General features: G+C 47.0%; 1 long non-coding RNA gene across 1 annotated transcript; it reads left to right on the top strand.

Annotated features, from left to right (window-relative positions):
• The first annotated feature begins 311 nt into the window (after positions 1-311).
• On the top strand, positions 312-2,148 carry LOC137839921 (uncharacterized). The gene is made up of 3 exons (XR_011086317.1): positions 312-647; positions 1,514-1,584; positions 1,721-2,148. It is a non-coding gene; the product is annotated as an uncharacterized lncRNA (long non-coding RNA).
• Positions 2,149-5,514: the final 3,366 nt, after the last annotated feature.

The following is a 5,514-nucleotide window of genomic DNA, read 5'->3' on the forward strand; positions in this document are numbered from 1 at the left end:
CTGAAAATCGCTGAGCTCAGCGCAGTCATCAGGAAACTGGAGGATCGAAACGCCCTGCTTTCTGAAGAGCGCAATGAACAGGTAATTTATTGACGGCACGCTTGAAGGTTTGCGCTACGTTTGATGCGCGCCATCCAGCGAGGCACCCATTGCGCTTGCTTATTAGTTGAGCGGCGCGGCGAGTCGGTTGCCTGGTAGATGTCTTTTATTGGGAGCCAAAGCCACGATTCCGTTCAAACCGATGCAAAAGGAATGGATACGTTCTGGCCCGCGTGTTGTGCGTCTTTCGCATCCCGCACTTCATGCTTGCAGCTTAAGCGACTGAGAGAAACAGAAAGCCAGTTTCTGCCACTCCTGTACAAAAACAAACGCCTGAGCAGGAAGAATGAAGAACTCTCGCTGGTGCTGTGTCGCCTTGAAAACAAAGTGCGCTTTGTCACCCAGGAGAACGAGGAGATGGCAAGCTTGGTAAGTCGACGCGGACAACGGCTGCGTGCCAACAGAGTCCACTGAATTTGTGTTCCACAGAGAAGGCCTAGTTCGCTCAATGACCTGGAGCGCGGTTGCGGCCAGCAGGACGGTGAAATGGAGTTCCTTCAAGTTGTGGAGCAGCGGCACATCATCGACGACTTGTCCAAGGTCTTCAGGCAGGCGACTCGGTGCACGTACGGCAGCGCCGCGCTCGCTCGCTGTCGCCAGGAAACCTTTTCCGTCCAAAGCTTGGCCGGCGGCCGCCATCCAAAAAATTGGCCCCTTAAATTCCGACCTTTCAAGCAGGAGCATTGTGCGCACGCGTTTGAACACGCTTTAGACTTGTTTTGCCGTTTTCAGCAGCTCAAAGCTCCCGTTTTGTCAGCGCCTTTGCCACTCGCTGTGCGCTGAAAACGACGGACTCGCCCGGCTGCTCAGCCCGTCAACCATGAGCCGCGAGCGCGACGTCATTGTCCGTAGGCAGCTAGTGGCAAAATGCACCCTGTTAGAGTTGCGCTCGCTCCAACTTATTTTGCAAGAACCACACGGGAGACAAGTAAGTTCTTTTGGACACCTGCAGGTGGAGAGTCCATCCGTTGTACGAATGAAGTCTGACTCTCGGCTCCTGCACGAGCATTTTTATTAAGAGAAACAGGGTGGGTGTAAGAGTGGATTGAATAGAGAAAGCCCTTGACCTCTAGTCAAAACATAGCAAGGGATGTTTTACGACTTTGTGTAGGAAGGGATAAGCGATAGGGATAAATAAGGGATAAATAATATTATTTATTACAGGTTGCAGTCAAAGTCAAAGCAACATAATCATACGATAAAGATAATCTGGAAAACCCTGACACACCCTGTAGTTGTCACTTTTGGAAAAGACTAGCGTCCCTCCAATCATCGCCGGTGACGGGTTTTTCAGGCTCTGGAGACAGGAGCTCATGTCAGAAATGTCATCGTGAGTCGCGTTTGTTTCTGCGCCGGAGCCGTTCGTTCCCTCTGCATCCAAAGAATCTCAAAGGCGGATTATTTGTGTCGACAGGAGAGAGATTTGCTGCTACGATACCGACGTCGAGAATCTCTGAGGAGGAACAAAGCGTGAGGTCCTGCAAGGTGAGTCTGTTTGTTTGCGGCTGCTTGGTGTTGCGCAAGATGAAATGGCCTTTTTCTCGCTATCGTTCCTCTCGTCGATTCATCGTGAGGTGTCGCTTCAGTTTGTTCAGAGAGATGTTTGCTTCCGCGCCCGCAGGTCATCGAAACATTTTACGGCTACGACGAAGACGTGTTGGTGGACTCGGACGGATCGTCCTTGTCTTTTCACACCGACAGAACCCCCGACACGGAACCCGAAGAGGTAGCCCGCCATTTCTGCCAGCGTATTGGCGCCAAACATTCCTCTTCAGCCTGGAATCGGACTCGTCTTTGCGTCGCGGGTGCTTTGTCGCCGGTCTGACTGATTCTGGTACTAGTGCTGTGTTGCATTGGTGTGTGCATGAGGAGGCGGAGCTTCGCTACCGCCAGCTGACGCAAGAATATCAAGCGCTGCAACGAGCCTACGCTCTGCTAGCCCAGACCAGCGGAGGGGACTACGACGCCGAGAAGGAGATCAAGGTGGCGCCCCTTCCCGCAACCCCCGGCCGGGTCGCAGCCTCCCCGTTCTCACCCAGCCTCGGGTGTTCTCTGGTCTGAAAGGAGGAGGAGGAGCCTCCCTCCTCCTCCTTTCAGACCAGAGAAAAGCTGATGGTAGTGTCAAACGCACCTCTTTCAATAAGGTGCCCCCAGCTTCCCGGTAACGGGTTTGTCTTAGCCGAGTAACTCAATTCGAGGCAAGACTTCGAAGTGACCGCATCGTATTGATGGCTCCCCGCTAATGTTTGAAGTTCTTATTATGTTACGGATATTTTTAGATGTCTTTGTTAAGACCTCAGGGATTCGTTTGTATAGCGCACCCTAGCACTAGTTTTGCCGAAGTAAATGTTGATATGGGTCCGTTCTACTTGGTCGCTCAAGCAGCGAGCCGACCAACTTGTTTATTCGAAAGAGAATCGAATTAATAAAAGTGTGACAATAATAGCATTTAAGGAGAAAATTAATGCACTTTACGTTATTAATTCTAACTTCTTATATGTAGATCTAGCACTTAACTGTCGGAGTGCTTCACCCCACTTGATTGCTTTAAAAAGAATAACAACTTTCTTAAAACGAATAAAAATGTCTTACTCTATTTAGATTTGCCCAGTAATTAATTTGGAAGGCAAGTCTATTTTTCGATCGTGTCCTGTTTAACTTTTGACGCGGCCCGACAAAATTAAGAACTGGGCCGCGCCCGACGGACAATCGAAATACTTTTATCCTTCACCAACTCAAATGATCTATTTTAACCATCGTCGTTATTTTATTTAGAGGAAGTAAATTTTCAAACGAATTCACTTTTGACGAAATTCACTCTTCCCTTAAATATCTACGAAAGTTATTTAATTCTCTAACATGTTCGGAGTTACTTTTTACGCGGCCCGTCAAAAGGGGAAACGGGCCTGCGCCCTTCAAATAATTAAATTACTTTCAGTTCTACACCAAACCAATAATCCGATTCAAACACTTCCGTTAATTTATTCAGACGAAGCAAACTTTCAAACGGATTGAAATTCACTCGTGTCTCAAATAACTACGAAAGTTATTCAATTCTCTAAAATTGTCTGATGTTACTTTTATTTATTACGGTCCTATATTATACCATAATAACCCCCCGCACATTAATCAAATTGTCAAATCAACCCCGAACCATCGATTGTACATTCAGTACAAATCAGCGCACAACAAAGTAGATGAATATACACAACACATTTATGGAAGAAACATGAAATAGAATTACAAATCTTAATCACTCCAGAAACCGAACAATTTCACCCACTGATACCCGTGTTAATAAAATCATTCAATCTGATTTAAACACTTCCTTTAATTTATTCAGTCGAAACAACTTTCGAACGGATCGAAATTCACTCGTGGCTCAGATAACTACGGAAGTTATTTAAGTCTCTAACTTGTTCGGAGTTCCTTTTTACGCGGCCCGTCTAAAAGGGGAAGCGGGCCTGAGCCTTCGGTTGCATATTCAGTACAAATCCGCGCACAACGAAGTAAGTAATATACAAAACACATTTATTGTAGTAACATGGAATAAAATTACAAATCTCAATTACTCCAGAAACTGAACAATTTCACTCACTGATACCCGTGTTAATAAAATCATTCAATCCCAGAACAATTCGATTGCAAAACACAGTTCATAAAAAAGGGAAGAGGTAAATACCAGCTGCGTGCTATTTTTGGTGGAAGCAAAATCGAGTGATCAGTTCGATCTTGCTTCTAAAATCCAAATTAGAGAAACAGGCTGGCCACGAGGAAGCCGGCGGCCCGATGACTATTCCCCCCTCTCGCTAAAATACATAAAAACGGTCATCCTCACCGATTTCTCCTATAAAGTTGTCCAGTCCAATTTTTGGGAGTAAATCCAAGTTAATTTCAGTCCAGCGATCCTGCGTCTCACACAAAGATCTTTGGGACTTTGGAAAAAAAATCTTGAAACTCCTCCGGGCCTCTTCACGTATGAGCGCTCTTTTGGGGGAAAAAGCCCTGAAGCTGCTCCTGCAGGACCTTTTATAGACCTCTCCGTCCCCCCCCTCCCCTTTCTTTTCTCCTGTACTTTCCCTATAGGGTAAGACTGCCCAGTTTTCCCACGCCTATAGAAGGGACTGGCCAGCTTTCTCACGCCTATAGAGGGAACTGGCCAGTTTTCCCACGCCCATAGAGGGAACTGGCCAGTTTCCCCACGCTTGGTTATCTGTGGCCTTCAGCAGCTGTTTCCGCCCTGACCACGCAGTACTTTCCACCAAATGCACAGCTAGTGGTAAAACCTTTCACTTCCCCTTTTCTTCTCTTTCTGTTACATGAAAATAACTTTTTAAAGTTACGCTTCAATTAACTCTGAAATAAAAATGCAAACCCTTGACCTACTTTTCTAAACAATTTATGTCACGCCACTATTCTCATAGTGACGGGTTTCTTGATCGAATTGACAAATAATATTGCTTAAAGCGGTTACAGAATACATTTTTAGCCAAGCAAAGAAATAAAAAAATAAGAATCACATTTGTGCTTCTCCAAACAATTTATGTCACGCCCCTATTCTCATAGTGACGGGTCTCTTGATCGAATTGACAAATAATATTGCTTAAAGCGGTTACAGAATAAATTTTTAGCCAAGCAAGGAAATAAAAAAAAAATAAAAATCACATTTGTGCTTCCATGCGTGACTCACACTCTGACACCGTGTTCCTTTTTTATATCTATTTTAACCGGTTCAGCTTATTCTGGCCCCTCTTTTGGGCTCACGTTTTGGTCTGGCGCCATCTTTTGGACAAATTTGGAATTTCAGCTCTGCCAATTTATTCCTGTGAACAATCCATATTCTACCATTTGCACCATCTCTACCCCCATGTTACATGACACCCCCTCTTTGGATTGAAAACAGGTATAAATTATCCCTGATCCCCAAGAGCGACACAGCCATGTCGTCGTCTTCGTCTGAGATATTCACAACCTCAGCGGTCGTTGAAGTAGGGCAGGCCGCTGCCATGTCTCCCTGTCGGGCGATCTCTGCGAGGGCGTTGATCAGGCGCGACAACCGACCAGCAGCGTTGTCGTCGTCAGCGTGGTTCTCCACGGCGAGGGCTCTCAGCTCCGGTGGTGTTGAACCCCCTGTGGCCACACTCTTGACATCTGCATCCTCATTTTCAGCCTCGCTCCTGCGTCCTCCGTCTCGAGCCTCATCGTCGTCCTCAGACTCAGAAGGAGCTGCATCCACATCCAGCGGGCTTATCAGCCGTACGGGGCTGATGGGTGAGTCGAGGGGAGGATCGTCATTGTAGCCAGGCCCTCCATACGCACGGCTGCCGTCTGGATCCCGACGCCCCATGCAACCCTCGCATGGCTCTCTGCACCGGACGTAAGACCCATCCAGGGTCCAATGTCCAACACACCGTC

Source organism: Syngnathus scovelli, unplaced genomic scaffold (genome assembly GCF_024217435.2).
Source record: "Syngnathus scovelli strain Florida unplaced genomic scaffold, RoL_Ssco_1.2 HiC_scaffold_25, whole genome shotgun sequence".
NCBI lineage: Eukaryota > Metazoa > Chordata > Actinopteri > Syngnathiformes > Syngnathidae > Syngnathus > Syngnathus scovelli.